This window comes from Passer domesticus, chromosome 1 (assembly GCF_036417665.1).
Source record: "Passer domesticus isolate bPasDom1 chromosome 1, bPasDom1.hap1, whole genome shotgun sequence".
Taxonomy (NCBI): Eukaryota; Metazoa; Chordata; class Aves; order Passeriformes; family Passeridae; genus Passer; species Passer domesticus.
This window is the reverse complement of record NC_087474.1, coordinates 15,349,971-15,368,800: the sequence shown is the minus strand read 5'-3', so window position 1 is coordinate 15,368,800 and position 18,830 is coordinate 15,349,971.

Here is an 18,830-nt window from a genome sequence, read left to right as displayed (position 1 = left end):
TGGAGTGTGTATAGAAAGTCTGCTTAGTCTAGAATATTTATGCATAAATATACTCTAGAATAGAGGCCTCTTAATTGACTTTTTTAGCTTTGTAAATGTGATGCAAGAGACTAGACAGTCTGCATTCTTTGGACAGGTCCTTTCCTCTCTCAGCAGTTGGAACATGAGTTGTCAGTTTGTCCTGGACTGCAGCAGAGCAAGTCATCAGTTGAAACATTTCTTATTGTTCTCCATTTACAGTGAATGTGTCCAGTAGGATTGCTTTATGAACAGCTCTTTAGGGGGCTGCTAGGTGCAGGCAGCCCCACTGTGCTCTCCCACGTGCTTGGTGAGAGAAGCAGGATAACCTCAGTGAGGCTGAGAGCGGCTGGGCTTTGTCAGGCTGTGCCCAGCTCAGGCCACGGTATCCTGCCACACACTGGGAAGGGTTCTTCTTGACTTGCAAATTCAGGCTTTGTAAAATTATTCTATTTTGCCAGCCATGAATAAAACTGTTGTTTGAGTGGTGGAGACCTGGGTACCCTGGAGCACGGGGTGTGTGGTGGGGCACAGTGACAGCTGAGGCTGGGTAACCAAAGGGTTGAGCCTGGCACCAGTGCCCTGCTGCCACCACAGCCAGGCTTGGCTGCAGTGGGTGTAGCACTTGTTTGGGCTGCAAGGCCAGTGCTGGGGCTAGCTGTACAGCAGCTCAAATACTAATTAGTGTCTTAGTTTCAGAACTGTGTTTATTTCCACTCTGATTTCATACAATTGTTTTATATATCTGAATCTTTGGTAATTGGCCATGTTGAAACCCAGATACTTCAGGTGAAATCCAGATATTTTTCAATGTAAAAATTGTGCTTTGATAGTTCATTAACATCATGCTGTCTGATATCATAATGCTTTATTGTTATACTACCTGATTTTCAAATGTGATGACACTGTGAAGTAATGTTTCATATGAGTTAGTAGAAAACTATGAACAGGGGAAGGGAGCTCCATCAATCTGTGTCTAAGCACAGATGAAGTAACTGACCCTGATCCAAAGACCTTTCAGCTGAGCAAATTCAAGTGTTGTACTCAGCTGCTCAAACCCAGCTTATGTCTCATATTTGTGCCTTTTGTTTTTCTATTTTGGGCAAAGCTGAACAGAAAGTTTTTGCTGTTGGTTAAGTGTATATGCATATTTTCAACTCCAGCCTGATTGTTGCCAGTGTTACAATGCATCTAATAATATTTTTTAAAGTAAAAAACAATAAAAAAATTAAAAGTCCTCTTCCCCACCCCTATCCCAAACCGTATAAAATGTCATGGGGTGGCTTTTCCAATAATGTCTTGAACTTGTAATTCTGCAGCGTTGTCTCTGAGCCATTAATGAAACCCATATTGCAGGGATGGCCTTGAAGTAATGGAGGCAGAAGAAAGCAGCTGTATTTCCTATCCTCTGGCTCTGTGTTTTTCATTATCTTCTCTCTTATTTTTGTTTTGGAGCATATTTTCTGGAGCGAACAACCTTTCTGGGAATGGTCTGCTGCAGAGACCAGGTTAAATGCCTATTGCTGGCTCTCCAAGGGGTGCCAGATGTGAGACTCAACCTGTTAAGCAAAGCACCAAGGTGCTCGTAAAGGAGGAGCAGCATTTTCTGGGGTGAAAGTTCTGGCACAAGCATTTGACTGAATGACTGTGAGCATTGTTACTGAAAAACCAACCCAACCAGCATGATACTGCCAGAGTTAGCCTAATGATCCCAGCACTTTACATAGCTGATGATCACGACAGGTTTATTCCCTCTCAAAATGACACATTGGAATAATATTAGCTAACTGTCTGTAGCCCGGCTGGAGCGTCTCCTTCCAGACACATAATTGGTACTGTCACCTCTCATGCTGTATGGTATGCAAAGCTGATGCCTATGAATTTTGCCCATATGTTTTTTAAGTGCAGTGGAGGCAGTCAGCCTTGAATTCTGAACAAATAGTGATGGGTCAACTAATAACGGGCTGAAAAAGCACAAAATTAAAGCATGTTAGAGTGCATACATTAGCAAGATGGTTTTTCAACAAGCTGTCAGACAGCATATGTAAGAAAAGTAAAGCTACAATGGAAGAGACAAAGAGGTTGCACTTAGATAACTAAAGCAGAGCTCATCTTTGATCAGGTTTGCAAAACTGGATTCACTTTGCTTTTTCCTTACTTCATGCAATTTGTGTCCATCTATAGACATTGTAGTGGAGCAGAGGGTTGAAGCTTACATGGACAAAAAGCTCCTGAGAAGGGTTTAATCCCCTTCAGCTTTCCATTGTTTGCAAACAAATCTTCCTCCTAATGAAAGACTACAAAACTGAAAAAAAAATTAAAGGATCAAAATAATATAAGCACATCACTGCTTGTTTTTTTGGCTTCCTAGTAACTAATTTCTCCCAAAATATATCTGCACATTGGTAATACAAAATGTTTTATTTCACATTAATGTAAGAGTGTTTATTTATGCAGCTTCATTTCCAATAAAAGCTACGCTTTGCAGTGCATTATGCAGAATGACAGCAGTGCACTGAATTGCAAGGTCACGCTATAGATCATACTCACTCTGCCAAACACCCAGTAAGGAATTTTGGAGTAAGCTGTAATAAGGGGCTGAGCAGTGAGCAGAGCCAGAAACAATACAGGTTAGAAAAATGTTTGGTTTATTTAGTGAAAGAAGAAAGAGTTTGACTTATTAGGAAAGCTTTTCCTACCGTATTCATTCTGGGTCCAGGTCCTGGAAAGAAAACTTGGGATGGAACTTCCTGAAGTTGACCCTAATCTGTCCTCAGAGCCTCATGCGTCTTCCTCTGAACTGAGGGGTATGGGGTGTGTTTGAAGATCTAACCAGCAGTTTATGCCTGAACTGTTACTTTGCCAGACCCGCTCCTTTTTCCATTTCGTATGTGAGGCTACATGTCTGCTGAAAGGTGAAGTGTCATCCTCTGCACACAGATTAGGTGTGTGCTACTGTGCAGCTGAAAGCAGTGGGTCCAAACGGTGAGAATGCCTTATTCCAGATGTTTGCAGAAGTAATTTTTCCTCCAGAAGAAAAATTTACCCTAGGATAGAGAGGGTGACAGAAGTAACAATGCACAGTGCAACTACTGTACAGGTTTGTGCATTTTCTGTCTGTGGAAAATAATTTGAAGATAGCAGAGGTCTAGCAGGCCAAGAAGTGCCAAAGTCAGGGTGGCAAATAGCTTCTCTTTAGGAGGGATACAGCTTTCAGGCCCTGTTTCACATGTGGGACAAGAGAAGCAGCACCAGTTATGAAAGCAGAGGGCCACAAGAGAAGTTATTGTCACATCCACATAAAACATGACAGCAAAGTAGAATTTCACTATGTCAGGCTGTTCTCCAGATGTTTTGGTGAGCTGTACCAAAAACACTGAAGACGTTTATAGTAAACTGGCTTTGCAACAGAATCAAAGCTGAGCAACAGCTTTGTTGGTGTTCCTCAACAGACACAACTGGTTATTTTGGGGAGGAATAGAACTTGGTGTGGTTGTACTGCCTGAGGGGGTGCATTTTGGACAGCACAGAGGTGCTGGTGCCATTTTAGAAAACTTTCTTTTTACTTGTGCTTTACCAGGTTATTTTCTGCAGAAGAAAGAAACTGGTGATGAAGTGAGAAACATCCTTGGTGCAGACCAACTTATTTATCTATTTATTTATGTATTTAGATACAGAGAAAAAGACAGGAAACTCATCTGCAACAATGAAACAAATTGTCAGCAAAAGACATTTCCAAGTCTCCCTTACTTAGTGACTTTGACAGAACTGCCTGCTCCTTCAGACATAGTTTGTCAGGGCTCTCATAGCACTGATTCATTGACCAGAACTTTGATTTATTATTGCCTCCTTGGGTGGTTGTTATCATCAGGTGCCATTGTAACATGGGAATGATGGTCCCAGGGCCTTGTCCCACTGTTGGCAGCACAAATCACCAGTCTGAATTCCTCATCCAGGGGACTTAGTACCTGTATTTAATGCAAGCGTTCCTGATGTATTTGCCTGAATATTGTCACCACTTTCAGATGAAGTGAGGTCACTCAAAAGTGAGAAATGAAAAACTGGGATAGGGACAACCAAAGCAGGGTATTAAATGGTTGGTGATGGAAGTCCATAACAACAGAGAAGTGGTGAACATGAGTTTCTTTACATGGTTCTATAAAAAAAACAAGTGATTTCTGTAGTTTATCCAGAGCAAGACTGGCTCTTTCACCCTGAACTTCAGCAAACCTAAGAAATAGTGATATCAGTGGCCCAAAGGGAGGGGCTTTCATGCAAGTATGCTCTACCTCACCCTTTCTTGCTATTGTAGCTCTTCACTCCTGCTGTACACTACAGCCATATGCCTCTGAACGCAGCAGAGTCTCCAGGTTGTTACATCAGGTCAGTCTCTCATTCTCCCTGGTCAATACACATCTCCACTCCTCTTGCACTGCAGTGCTGGTCTTCTGTTCAGGGCCTTGCAGTCTCATCATGCAAAAGGGTTCTGTTTATACCCAGCTGAAGGGAACTTCACAGTGCTATTGCTTTTATAGTAAGCATTGCTGCCAACAGTCTGGTTCAAAGTTTATTGACAGCTCTTCATGGAACCTGTCGTGTTAGTTGTTCTTGTTCCAGTCTACCAGATGACTGAGGTAATCTGGTAAAAATATCAGGTCAGATAAGTCACAGTTTTGCTGTTTTAGCCCAGTCATGCTCTGGCAGATCATCATTATGTCCACCAAGATTTTACATGAAATAATATTTACAGCTTAACACACTGAAGACATTATCCATGCTGTCTGGCAATATAAGAAGCTATTAAGAAAGGGCAACCTCTGCTCTCTGTGCAGAGCTAGTGTCTCAGATCCATCCTGCAAAAATAGCTGCATTTCTCTCCTGGACCAGACAGTCAGGCTGTGACATTGCTCCCTCTGTGTTCAGCACTGGTGAGGACTCAGCTTGAGTCCTTTGTCTTGTTCTGGGCCCCTCACTGCAAGAAAGGCACTGGGATGCTGGAGCGTGTCCAGAGAATGGAAACAGCTGGTGAAGGGTCTGGAGAGTGAATAATTTGAGGAACAGTGAGGGAGCTGGTGTTGTTTAGCCTGGAGAAAAGGAGGTTCAGGGAAGACCGTGTCACTCTACAACTGCCTGAAAAGAGGGTGTAGCCAAGTGGGGGTCAGCCTGTTCCCCCAGGCAACCAGTGACAGGACAAGAGAACATGGCCTTGTGTTGTGCCAGGGAAAGTTCACGTTAAACATCAGGAAGAAATTCTTCCCTGAAAGGGTGGTTAAGCTTTGGAAATGGCTGCTCAGGGGAGTGGTGGAGTCACCATTCTCAGAGGTATTCAAGAAATACGGACGTGACATTCATTACTTTGGTTTTGTTGACATGCTGTTCGATGAGAGGCTGGACTTGATGATCCTGGAGGTCCTTTCCAATCTAAATGATTCTAGGATTACATGAGCATTGCCCATCTATGCTGGCCATCCCAATGCTGAGCTGTCTATTAATGTGTGACCTATCAAGATGAAGGCTGATGTTAGAGCAGCTGGATTCTACCCTGATTTCAAAAGCAGTTAAAAAGTTATTGCTAATGGGCTTGTCAGTGTGTACAAGGCAGTGTCTGAACTTAAATGCTTCACTGGGACCTGTGCTCTCCCACAACGTGTGAAGCAAAGGCAGTTAACACAGTGTGCTAACAGTCTGTGTACTGGTTAGGGATGGGTGGCTCTTGCTACTAGAAGTTCCCTTTTGAGGAAGAGTTTCTCTGGGCAGATTCATGTTTAAGTCAGTGGTTACTGCTGTAATTTTATTACCTCAGTAAGTGAAGAAAAAGTGGATCTGACTGAAACTGAAAAGATTGCTTTTATTGAATTTTTCTTTAATTAAAGCTCTTACTGCCTTCATGCTGCTTTGGTGGCAGTAGCATAGTTTAGATTTTTACAGTGAATGACAGGAGGAGGGAGAAAAAAGAGGAAACGTTTATTTAATTCGTGCTATAGAATGTAATGACAAGAGATTGTTTCCATACGTACTGTTTTTGTTGACCTTTTAACATTTGGAAAACTCAGGAAATACCATTACTGTAGGTCTATCCAGCTTTAATGCTACAATAACTTTATAGCTATTCACAAAGGAAATTATTATACATTGCCTGAAACAGTGAAGGTGAATGCAAGCATGCACACAGATCTCTTTTTCTCCCTTCCTGCCAAGTAGATCTCTGTGGTTGCATGCAGTCTCCATTAAAAATGCAACTTTTGTGTCCTTCCAATTTTGACTTTACCAGGCTTACTGAGACACCAAATAGGCATGTTTCTGGGAAGCTTAAGGAAGCTTAAAATAATGTATGATGCATTTTGAATTACTGTGATTAGAAGTTTGCTAAAATTTCACAGGATCTTTAAGCACAGATATTAACCTTTGCTTGGTTTGAGTTGTTTTGAGGGGCCTGTTGAGATTCAGAGAAGTTGGAAAGCTGGTACTTGGCTCTATGCATGATGCCTTGCCTTTAGAGCTGAGGAAGAGCGTTCAGTCATGACTTTGACACTCTAGTCCCAAGAACATGGAAGCAGTGCTGCTGAGACAATGTCTCCCTGGCTGTGCTGAGCTGTGTGCCACGGAACAGCCCCGGGGCAGCCGAGCTTGGCAGGATGCTGTCACCTTGGACAGCACCAGCGAGAAACCGATTTGTGATGGTCCCCTTGTCTGCCACGGAAACAGCGTAACAGAGACACTCAGGAGAAAGGGACTGGCATCAAACACGTTGCTTGTCAGATTCTGGCCCAGAACCTGAACCTTCAGTGGTTTGAGAGGGATGGGCATTTTGTCCTTCAGTTAGAAAAAAGAGCACAGTAGCTGATGGGAATTGACTCTTCCACCTCAAAATCTCAGCCGAGGGCTTCAAATACTAAATGAGGGAAACTGAAACCAACAAACAGAAATACATGTATTTGAAAATATTTTAAAGTGTTAAAATTAATACTGAGAATGGGCATAATTTTTGCATGTTTTATGGAACCAAGCTAATAAAATTTTAAGGAATTACCTCTAAGTTTATAACTAACATTACAATGTCTGCTCAGATATACCCTGAACCTTCCACAGTCAGTTCTTTCACAGGCAGTTGTGAATCTGGTTGATTTTACTTATCACATGTGCAATTAAAAACCAGTGATAACTCAAAACACTCAAATAGAAATGCCCTACACAAAAATTGTGATCTGAACTAATGAAAAAGTATAGTTACTGCCATTTCACAAGCTTAATTTTATTTCTGAACAAATCAGTTTTGAAATACAGTAAATGAGTAGTAATTTTCGGGTGTGATTTATTACTTTGCAGAAGTTTGGAAATGAGAACTGTGAAAAATGTCTACTTGAGAGTACCAAATCTCTTCCACCGGCTCAGATCAAGATCACAGTTCAAGTTCGTATGTATTGTTTCAAAGAATAAATTTTAAAATATTTAGATTTTGACAGAATTTGTTGATATTTATTTGTACACATTATTTTAACTATATATGTAAATATATATATATAAAATATATGTATGCGTTTTCATAAATATAATGTAATTCACACAGAGTTATCTGACTACTCTGTTGTCCTTTGCAATTCATTTGCATGATATCAGAATAAATAAAAATTATCTTCCATATATATTAACAAATATGCTGAATTTAAGTGTATTGGTCATACTTTGTTATGTGTCTTAAAACTGTGGATAGTATTAAAACCTTTGAATGGTAGTGGATTATCCTCACAACAATTTAAATTGCTTTAAATGTTTGTTATTCATTACATCTGTTAGAGAAAAATCTAAATAAGCTTTAGAGACTGTCAAAATAAAAAGATATCTTTGGTGGTCTTAATATGTGTGCATATAAACCTATAGTGTGGATACTCACAAAAATACACATATGGGATTCAGCTCTGTGCTTGATTCAGCCAGGAGAAGAAATTTCTGCTACATGTGGATAGCCAGTTTTCACAGTTGTTGTTTCCAAAATTTTGTGAAGTTGTAAACTATACCTGACAGTTTGGACTGATGTAGTCATGCAGTCTCTATGTTAGTAGCTTGCATGTGCTTTATTACTTTGGCTATATAATTATTTATGGTCTTTAAACATAAACTCAGACACTGTGATGTGTGTGACCACTAACAGACATGCTTCATTTAGAGGTGTAATGTGCTTCCAAATTATTACATGTGATTGCTGGCAGTATCTGTTGTGTTTCTGACACCTTTCCCATCTACATATTGAAAAAGAACTTTCCATTATTTTCTAATGTGGTAGATTTCTGATGAGTACAATTAAGCACAAAAATAGACTTTAGTACACCTGATAATCTACTGGTGACCTACTTTGAGATAAGATTTTGTACTGGTTTTTCTGGTTGATTTTTCACTTGTGAAGGATAGAAGATTTATTGGCCCAGGTTTCTGCTGCTAGTGCTTAAAGCAGAAACAGTCCTTCAGTGTGTTGGCCTGTTGAGAGTCCCCATGTGCTAGGACTGGAGTGATTCCCAGGGTGGGCCTCCTGCTGCAAGATGACCTAAAGGGAAACTATATAAAATAATTGCTTGGTGTAGATGTCTGGTATTCCTTGTGAAAGAAGCTAAAAGTTGGGGTAAGCCTCTGGAGCCCTCCAAATCAGACAGGCAAGATTTCAAGTTGGGTCATTTATAACTTAAGCCAGCTGAGATAACTGCTGGGATGCAGACAGGGGGAGGGAGGGAAATAAGACAAACCCACTTTCTCCTTCCCTCTGAGAGCCAGCTGATGAACCTTTGCTTCCATGTGTGCCCACGCTACTGTGCACATTTGCAGGAGCTGCACTAGATGTTTAATCACAAATTTTGTTCTGTTTTGCCTGATTCATATCAAGGGGCCCTTTTTTCTTTTACAATCTGCGGAATTGAGCACTTGCTTAGCCATTTGTACAGCCTTGGTAATAGTTTTTATAAAACTGTGCCCAATTTAAGTGAGGTAATTGCAAAGCCCTTAATTGCATAGAATGAGCACATATCAAGCAGCAGATATATGGGTGAAGTTATCTAAATAGCAGTAGCCTTCAAAGGGTCACAAAAGCTAATATATTTGAGGTACTGAGGCCTTGGTTTTGCAAAAGTGTCAACAAAGTCTGCAGCTGGCTGTGGTGGCAGGGACTGAAAGTCAGTAATCCACAATGTGGTATTGGTCATTAAACATGAGGCTTTCTCCCTGCCTGCCTGCACTCTCTTTGCTAGTGAAAAAAATAGTCCTGCCTCTATGGCAGAAGCTTTGGTCATGACCTGAATGGTCCTCAGGCACAAGTGGTAGGTGCTAAAAGAGAAAAATATGCATCATTTGGTGCATACAGATCAGCAATGAGTGCAGTGTTGAAAATTCCTGGCTGTGGGTCAGTTTAGCAAAACATTTGGACAACATTTCCCTGAACTGACGTTTCTTAGTCTGGAAATCCAAACTGGTGATAACAATTAGTTGTTCCCTTTTGCTTCTGTCCTTAATTAGAAATCAGGCATGGGGAGGGTGGGGGGTGGGTGCAGAAGAACAAATGAAAAACAATCAATCATTTTCAAACCTGTCAGAAGGTGAAGGTCAACCTAAATTTAAGCCATGGCTTATGGTTGATTTGTATTTGATCTGAGCCACCACACATCCCTCAGACTCTAATACACCCTGGCAATCAGGATGTACTCCTTCCAGGGCTGCGTTTTTCCCATTACTTGCCAGACAGCGGCAGGGTGGCTCCTTGCAGAAGGCTTTAAGGAACAAAGAAAGACAAGAGGTCATCAGTGACCACTAAAGGATCAAAGACAGGGAAGCTGGGTGGTTTCATACAGTCAGTCTCCTATGGAAAATTATTTTATATTGCTCAAGATCCAAGTCTGGTGCAGCCCATTGTTACTGCTTTTCTAAATATCCTGACTTGTTCAGAAATGCAGTAAAAGGCTTTCATCCCAGCCCATTCAACTTAAAAAATGGAAAACAAAATCCTCTTAATCCCTCCTTGGATCAGCCTGCACAATGAAGTAGCCAAACTGGTAGTCACAGTATTGCTATGGTGCTCAGCCTGCTGCGATTCCTCCACTGTGTCCTTCTCAGATCATCAGTGGGATCAGTCATTCTCTATTAGGTTGGAAAAGCTCAGAAAATAAGAACAAGAAAAATGCTAAACGTGCTGTGGAATTTCATTCCACTTCTATAATGAGCTTAGCAAACCCTCAAGCAGAGAATACATAATTTTAAACAGATTTTTAAGTAGCTTTTTGTCAACTCTGTTAGAAGAGAAGCAGAGCCAGATGATAATGCCTTTTTAGGAGCAGAAGCTGGGGCCTTCTGGGCTTGATCCCCATGGTGCTGAGTGCCCCTGGATTCTGCTGCCATGGGCTAAGCTGCACTTGTGGGGTTGGCAAGGGAGCTTTGGGGTGCTCCCACCCATGGAGCAATGGTGGCAACACAAGAACTCCTGGTATTTGGGCATGGAGGCAGCCAGCTGGGCCTTGCAAAGGATCTGGCACCTTTTCACAGGAGAATGACATTGCACAGCCGTAATTGTAGTTTCAATAATTCCTCCACCATCTTCAGCTTCATTTAATTCCCCCCTTAACAAGTGTCTGAAGGAAAAGATGCAAAAAGAGCTTTTCTAATATGGGATTTCTTTTGGACACCTTAAACAATGGCTATAAAGTAAGGAGGAGGATTGCAACCCAAGATCACCACATCTTCACTTTATTCTTAATCTTCTATGACTGGTAACTGCTCAACAGAGCAATAAGAAAAGCATTTGGAGAATCCCATCAATCCAGCACAGATTTTTAACACAGGCCAGTCCAATTAGACTGTTATGGGTGGCCAAAATAAGATCCCCATGCTCTTGATAAGTCACATGAATAAAGTACTGGATGATCATGCTGTGCTGAGCAATTTGAAGCCAAAAGCAAGAACATTTCTAGTCTCAGTTTCTGTCTAGAGAAGCAGACAACATGGAAAGGATCTGCTGCTCTTGATTAAAAAAAAAAGAGCTGGAAATGAAACAGATGAAACCATTAGTTTAATTCACTTGAAAGCTTCTGCTTTGAGGAGAGCTATGCCATATTGTTCTGTACAAGGACAACAGATTAATCGCCTTTTCTCTCCTTCACCTTTTATAGTGATGCTGCACAAATGGTATCAAGCTGACAGAGAAAATTATAAATATACTGTGGCTGCAATTTAGCGGTATTAATCACACAAATTTAGTAGTTTTAGATGGTAGTAGGTCATCCATTAGCTGAAAAGTTGACAGTAGTAGCATAGAAGCCTGAGTTCAGGCCTCATCTTCCCCTTTCAGGCAATCTATTTCTTTCTCAGCAAAAACATCTGGTCATTTAAAAACTGTAATTTTCATACATTTTAGCTAACAGTGGAATGTTGAAAAGCTGTTCTGAAAAACATAGTTCTTTTCTGTGCCAAACCAGTTGGCCTAGAGTTAGCAAATGTTGTTATAAATCTTCCCTTTGCTTTTTCAACAGCTCTAAAACTACAGAATTAAATGCTTCATAAAGACTAGCCAGTGGATGCAAGTTAATATGCTGAACAAGTTGAGCATGCAAAGCCCACAAGACCTTTTGAATGCTGCCCCAGTCACCCTACAGAAAACCCAAGCTGCCTCCCAGCCCCAAGGAGATGGAGGATCCTTCTGTTTTATTTCCCTCTCCTCGAGCATGGCTCAGTGTAAGCCTCTGAAGTATAGTTACACTGAGAAGGCTCAGAAAGAAAGTAACAAAACAGAAAACCTGCCTTCCATTACATGTATCCATTCTTCCATTAATGTGTGTCACTGGAGATGGTCTTTCCCATCGCTTGTCCTTCAAATTTTACCCCAGCCTTGGGTGTAGACTCATAAGCAATAGGCTGAGGGATTTCCCACTCCACATCTCATTTATTTGCCCAAAAGAAGAAAAAAATCCAGAGAGAAATAGCAGCACAGCAATTTTTGTCAACCCAAAAGAATTAACAATATGAAGTGGTGAGATAACTTTTAACCTTTCCATTGTAAATTTCATGCAGAGGGAACTGAGAACATCAGAGGTGTGTCAGCTGCTGTGCTGCTTTGTCCCACCAAATAACAACTGAAGAGTGTGGGAATGGCAAAGCCAGCTTCTTCCTCCTCCAACAGGTAAGTAATGGCATATGTCAAATACAAGGAGAGGGGATTCTGGCAGTGTTCTACTCCCGTGGATCCTGTGGTACGTGGCTGGGGTGTGCTGCTCACAGACCTGCTTTGGCTGGAAACCTTGTTCTGCCTTAGGCATAGTGATGTAAAATCCCACCTCCCCTTCCCACACAAACCTCCTGGCAGCAACTCTGGAGGCTGGTGCAGGGGAGATGCCATCCCACATGCTGTGAAGGGTGCATGGATCTGCATTGCCATTGCTATTGCTATGGCCCAATGGTGCTATTTGAAAAAACACACAGGGAAACAAGGTGACCCATTCAGTCAGTGCAGGGCTCTTGTTTGCTGAAAATTCAAGAATTATTGAAACTCCAGGTCTAAGCCAAAGCAATTTTTTTAAAAATAAACAGTCTGGTTTTGTGGTCCTGACAAGGACAGCAGGAATGGAATATTCTCCACTACCGAGTCCTGATGTGATAACAGCACTCACCCAGAGCAGCAGCCTTGGGACAAGGCAAGAGGAAAATACTGGCTGCATGGGGTATCTTCCAGAGCCATGACAGAATTTCTGGTCAGAGGCAGGCAGCTTTATTTCAAAAAAGCCCAGCAGACCATAATAGTTGTTAAACATATGGAGGAGAAAAAGTCAAATTGCTCATCTGTGTGGCAAATCCCAGACTTGGCTGCCAGAAATGCTGGGGTTTGCTCTCTCTCTCACATGCTCGTCATCTGCAACTAAAGCTGCTCTGCTCTGTGTAAGGATTAGCCAGAGTAAAGATTAAAACTGAACTGCTAAGCTGCAAGCTGAGTGTCTGTCTGTGGAGCTGTTCACAAGAGGCACTAGCCAGCAAACTACTATTCTCTCGCTTAGTACAAAGAGGCAAAGACTTCAAAACCCTTTATTTGACAAAGAACAGGGACTTCAATATGTCTCTTCTTCAAAGTAGGTAAACAGCCTCAAAACTGGTGTTTTGGATGAGAGATCTTGCAGGCTTACTTTTTCTGTTTCTACATAAAATGTGAAATAACCATCTTTTCCTCCAGAGAAAGACATTTTTAAATCTCCCTACAGTAACAGATGCTGGGAACCTGAGCAGGACTTTTCGTGGTCACAGAAGACCAGAATTATGTTAGGAAGATGAGTCATGCAGGAAGGGTATTTTTTGCCCCTTCTGCCACTCCTTGATGTGATGTCTAGCCTGGTACCTAAGCCACTGGCCTGGGATACTCAGCACATAACAGCCTCTTGCAGAAAGCAGCACCAGCAACAAAAGTTGCCTGTTTCTTAACCCTGATATTATGATTTGCTTTCAGACAGATTCCTTCAGCTCATCCAAGGCCTTCTCCAGTCTTAAACCTATCAAACAGACAGATAATACCCACCCTTGGCAGGACCAAGAAATAAAGGTACAGAAAGACAGGCGTGAGTCCCAGCTGTTGGCTGGACAAGCTTTCAGGCTCACGTTTCAACAGCATCCATGCGGAAAAACACTTCTTATTTCCAAGTCCTTCAGCCAGTCATGGTTAAATTGCAAAATAGCTCCTTATGAGCCAATACCTCCTGTCATGTGCTGTCCAGGAATGTGGAAGCCCATTCAATTCCTAATGGAAATGAATTGAGCAATGCTGTTTGTCTTCCTCCAGTCCAGAACTCTCAGTTCACAGCTAATGATATGGGAGAAGGGCTTCTCACCCTTCATTTCTTCTCAGCCTAAGTCTGTGAAGCCTTTATGCCTGTACAAACCAGTATAAAATATTATTTTGCTGTCATGGTGTTTTATACGAAAACTACACAGATATATGGTGACTTTGCAAGCTGTGAGTTAGATGTCAACCAGAATTTTGGTTACCTAAACAACACTTCCAGATCCTATAAACAGACTGCCACTTTGCAGACCTGACCATGCAGGAGAGGGACAGGTATCTGTAAGGTATCTGTTATCCAGTCTCCCCCACATCACACTCCAACACCTCCACTCTGAAGGGTGGTCAAGGCAGTAGCAAAGTTATTTCAATACCACAAACAGAACTGGGTTTGGTTTTAGTTTGCCACAAATTTAATTCCCTTCCATCTGTGCTAGTTACCCTTTTGCACTGATGGACTTCCTGCATGTTTACCTAAAATGTGATGGCATTGAGGCTGATAGTTATTTTGCAGGAAAAAGTGTTTTTCTGCTTGTCCATCTCACCTTTGCCTTCTCCAGCAGTAGCCACCAAGGCTTCCCTTCCTTTTCCACACACTTCTCTTCTCTTAGAAGTCAGGTCTCTGCATGCTTTATAACCAGAGGACCTGTGCTGAATTTTAGAAGCTGTATTTGGGAAGTGTGGATTTTCCCCCCGCCTCTCCAGTGGCTGTGAGCAGCAGCCCATTTTTAGCTGTGTCTGTGCTGTGAGAGCCGTGCTGCCTTCGCCCCTTCTGGGCTGGGGCTGGGCTTTCCTGGCCGGCGCTCAGGGCTGGCAATCGCACAGGCTGCAGCTACAAGAGCCAAGGAGCAAAAATGTAGAAAGCTACTTAACAAAGAGATCGCATATGTGCGGCTCAACCTGAGGAATGAACAATTACTTTCCTGACTTGTCTGAAAGGGGACTGCTTTATTTCAGTATCAGAAAAGAGATTCTGGCTTTCTCCCCAAGTACGGGCAGAGCAATCCTTCATTAGTGACGCCGTGCGGAGACTTGTGTCAGCCTCGGAGCAAACTCAGCTCCTTCAGCTCCTTGAGCACGTCCCTGATCATTGCAGCTTTCTCTTAATGCTCTCCATGAGCATGTAATGGCCCTCACTGCTGGTGAGACAGAGGAAAAGGAGAGCCCTTGCTCCCATTCCAGCACTGTCAGTCAAGATGATCCGGGGAGGGTGGGTTCATGTGTTGCAAGGAAGGTGTTGTCACTCCTTTCTCCCACTTTTTCAGCCATGGCTCTTCAGTTTGGCCCTCCATACAGTGCAAACCAGAGAACTCTCTCTACCCACACAGGCAGAGGACATGAAACAAAATCTATCAGACTCAAGGGAAGGAAGTGAAATTCCTTTTTTTCATTACATTTAAACCTGTCACTTTAAGACAAACTGCTGCTTCTGCCTGCCCTCTCCCAGCTTTCTCTGCTGCACCTCAGGGCAGCTTCTCACCTGGAGCAGGACACACAAGTGAAAGTGGCCTCAAATCCCGGGAATGGACTACAGGTCCCTTTTTGTGTACATCCTCCACCTCTGAACCCCTTGCTGCAGAGAGCATCTGTTATGTGGCTACTGCCCTGTGATGGGGTCTTGGTTATGGCCAAAGCTCCAAGAGATACCACTGTAACACGTCAGTGAGAAGGGGCCTGTGGTGGCTGCCAAAAAAGTTGTAAGGATATTCTCTCTGCAAGAGGTATTAGAAGGGGTGGAAACAATAAAGAAAGGACTGGAGGCTGAAGGGGAAGAGACAGATGAAATTGTGCATTCAGAAAGTGCCAGAGCCCTTGCAATGAGCTCAGATTGCTTACAAGGCATTCTGTGCAAAGTGTTTACAAAGGCCCAAAGTTAAAATTATGGTGATATCAGCAACCATTAAAGTTTGCTGCACTGGAAGTATTTTATGCCTGTCAAAATTTACCTTCTGCTCTAATACACTTGAAAGACTTATAGGAATAAAAATAAAAGTAAGATGACTTTATTATTTTAATTTTATTACCCTACTCCCCACCACAATAAAAAAAAAAGAAAAAAAAAAGAGAGAGAGAAAGAGAGAGAGAAAAGCATCAAAGAGTCCTGCGCAGAAGTCAGTCTCGTAATTATGCTTTCAATGATGAATCTACTTTTCCAGTAGTAATTAGGCCTGGCTGTGCCATTCAAAGACTTACCTCCATGCTTTCTATGGCAATCTGATCTTTTTTCCTTACAATGACTTCTAAGCATTCCCTAAATGCTGTCGGACACTGCAGAGAGTATCTGCATAGAAAAAACCCCAACCCAAACACTAGGTAACTCTCTCAGCGGTTGTCCCATAGCCCACACAGTTTTATACAAAAATAAATCTGAGTAAACAAGCATTTGGGAACAAGTAGTATTTGCACTGCAATAAAAAGCATACATGATGCCCTCCCACCCCACTTCAAGCATGAAGAAATTGTTAATTATCTGTGTTGAACGGAATTAGGCAAAACCTGTAATTTTGATGCTGTTTCTTCAGGCAGGATCACCCACCAGAGGATTTAATTGGTATTTGAACTTTACTGGGGAGAGGCTGAAGGGTTCACCCTGCAGCACAGTTTTTTTATTAGACCAGCATAGTGGTATCACTGTTGCTCAAGGCTTAATTTTATTGCACTCAAAATTGCTTGGGGCAGGAAAGTTCAGTTCTGGTCTCACTGCACTTTGCAAAAGGCAGAACTCAATTTTCCATCTGGGGTTACTCCCAAGCTGCACAGCAGCAGAGATAGATTTGTACCCCCTTTGTGTGGGAAACATAAAGATGATTTTCAATACTGGTTTTCAGGTACCTGCCCTCTCCTGCCTGACAAAAGCAGTATTTTACCTCAGTTGACTTGTCCTCCGTTTGTAGAGCTCAAAAAGAAACCTTTGGTGTAACTGGGTCTTCCCCAGGTAGCAAACAAGCCTCTCAGAAAATAAACATTTGTAATTATCCTCGGCTGCCACTGGATGTCAGTGATTGCTGGACTTTAGCAGTGGGTTTAGTAAAAAAAAAAATAATAAAGGACAGCATTTTCAGACCTGCCTGAGCCTAACAGGATCACAACCAGGCAGTGCAAGGGCAGCCAAATGATGGGGCAGCCAAGCTGGGGACCAGAGGAGATGTTTTTTCTCAGACTGCATTGCTGCCTTTGCACCCATACATGCTTGTAGGCACTCATTTGTAAAAACGTACTTTAAGACAGATAAGAGACTGGTGAAAAAGAGGTGCTCTTTGATCTGATAGACACATTAGAGTTCAATGGTCTGCATTTGATCTGCTCAGTTTCAGGCTCATGAAAGCTTTTCAGAAATTGTAATCTCAAAATGTGGCATTGGCAGATGGAATAAAGGAACCCACCAAGAAAGGAAAGTCCATTAGTTCATGCTGAGTGGCTCTCCAGAGCAAAGGGAGACAGGAGGCACAAGAGAGCAATACCAAGTCTGAGAGAGATACCCCTGGATTTTTGCAGGCATAGGCAGCAGAGGTGTGGGGTCACTTGTGTGTGCTGGGTGGAGTCAGTAACACCCAGAGAAAATAGATCTGTTCCTGCACACGAGCTGGTCACAGAAGCAATACTGTCCAAGTTCTTTGTGGGCATGCTGGCTGCTTCCCCTCTAGATTGCTGTGTGTGTAACTGGGGAAAAAGGAGAGGTAAATTGGAATGCTTGAAGACCAATCTGTTAACATGCTATAGCAGCCTTCAGGAGTGGGAGAAAACCTGTAGAAGCAAACTGGATGACAGGTTGGAGGGAAGAAAGGTTGACACACTCAATTTGTTCTGCTTCCATAGTTAAAACATGAGGAATGCTAAAACACAAAGCATGAATGGTAAAGTGAATAACTGCATAAGGCAGCTGCAGTAAGCAGCTTCCCATTGGTGTGGGGAGCTCTGAAGAGGCTGTCAGACACTCCAGGAATGAGAAACTCCATGGAGCTCTGCATCTGGCACATAGTCTTTGAGGCATTTGTTGTCCCACGGGGAAGGTGCAGGCTGCCAGCACTGGTTGGGACACTTGGCTGGGAGAGGGACACAAGGGCTTCCCTTACAGGGAGCTTCCAGGGGCAGGACCCGACCCTTCTAGTCCCAGAGCTGCTCACCTCCTGTGCTCCCATTCCCTTCTATCTTTCTGCATCTCTCCTTCACAGACCCCTCTGTACCTTCCTCTCACAGGAGATGCTCCATTTCAGCAGAAGGAAATCTGGGTGACCACATCCCAGCAGGGTGGCCCACAGTGCTCTTGGTGGTCCTTCACATTCACAGGAGGGAATGCAGCAGCACTGAAACCTCGTCCTCCAGTTCCCAGCAAAATGCTCTGACCACTGGACTAGGTGGAAGTATCAGGGGTCATATTGCTGGATGTGTTTTAAGGAAAGACATTCCCAGAATTTGTGCTGAGCCATTATCTGGTATGCATATAGGAGAGCAAGTGGAATCCTCTGGGGACTAAGAAAAAGCAGAATGTCAAGCCCAGGGTGCCATATGGTTTTAGGTGTAAGTCAGGACTGATCTAAGTTGTTTCCTTGGGGTACCAAAAAGACAAATGGGGGCTGAAGAGGAGACTTAGGCACTATGAGGGTCTCTTTAATAAGGGACCATTTTCAAGATAATCAGTTTTAGACTTAGCTATTTTAATCTTCCTTGGCTTTAGATTTTAAAGTAATAAAGTCATAAAGAATCCACCACAGCTTTAGACAAGTTTTGGTGAAAAAATACCCAAATACTTAAAAAGGAAGTATATTTTAGTACCTTAAATACACCTTCAGCAAATGTCACCACACTTCATGGTGACTAGGTAGAATAAGAAAATGGTTTTGTAGCAGCAGCATAGAAGATATCACTGACACCAGGCTGCTGTCAGCCTGCCTTTATAATTTAGGGCATTTGAATAGACCTAGGAGATAAATTGGTAAGTCTACAAGGATCTTGTCACAGTATTCACTGTCCTTCACAGAAGGTGAAGACTGTGCACACCAAGGGCCATGACTAGTAGGGCACT